The sequence below is a fragment of the Octopus bimaculoides genome, chromosome 8 (genome assembly GCF_001194135.2).
Source record: "Octopus bimaculoides isolate UCB-OBI-ISO-001 chromosome 8, ASM119413v2, whole genome shotgun sequence".
Taxonomy (NCBI): domain Eukaryota; kingdom Metazoa; phylum Mollusca; class Cephalopoda; order Octopoda; family Octopodidae; genus Octopus; species Octopus bimaculoides.
In genome coordinates, this window is record NC_068988.1 from 52,647,003 (window position 1) to 52,647,646 (window position 644).

Consider the following 644-nt stretch of genomic DNA (forward strand, 5'->3'; position numbering starts at 1 on the left):
ATATATATATATATATATATATATATATATATATATATATATATATGTATGTATATATATATATTTATATATATATATTTATATATATATGTATGTATGTACGCATGTATGTATGTGTATGTGTTTGCATCTATATAAATGTATATATATGTATATATGAATATATACATGTATATGTGCATACATGTGTGTGTGTGTGCGTGCATGCGTGTGTTCGTGCGTGCATTTCTTTATGTTGTGTTTGTATTCCGCCACCGCTTGTCAACCAATGCTGGTTTGTTTGCCTCCCTGTAACTTAGCGGTGCGGAAAAAAGATACTGATAGAATAAGTACCAAGGTTAAGAAATAATGATTTGTTTGACTAAACCCTCCAGCATGGCCACAGTCCAATGCCTGTAATAAGTAAAAGATTAAAGATTTTTTTTTAATGAACTAGGAGTGGCTGTGTGGTATGTAGCTTGCCTACGAACCACATGGTTCCGGGTTCAGTCCCACTGCGTGGCACCTTGGGCAAATGTCTTCTACTATAGCCTCGGGTCGACCAAAGACTTGTGAGTGGATTTGGTAGATGTAAACTGAAAGAATCCCGTCGTATATATGTATTTGTATATATATATATATATATATATGTATGTATGTATGTG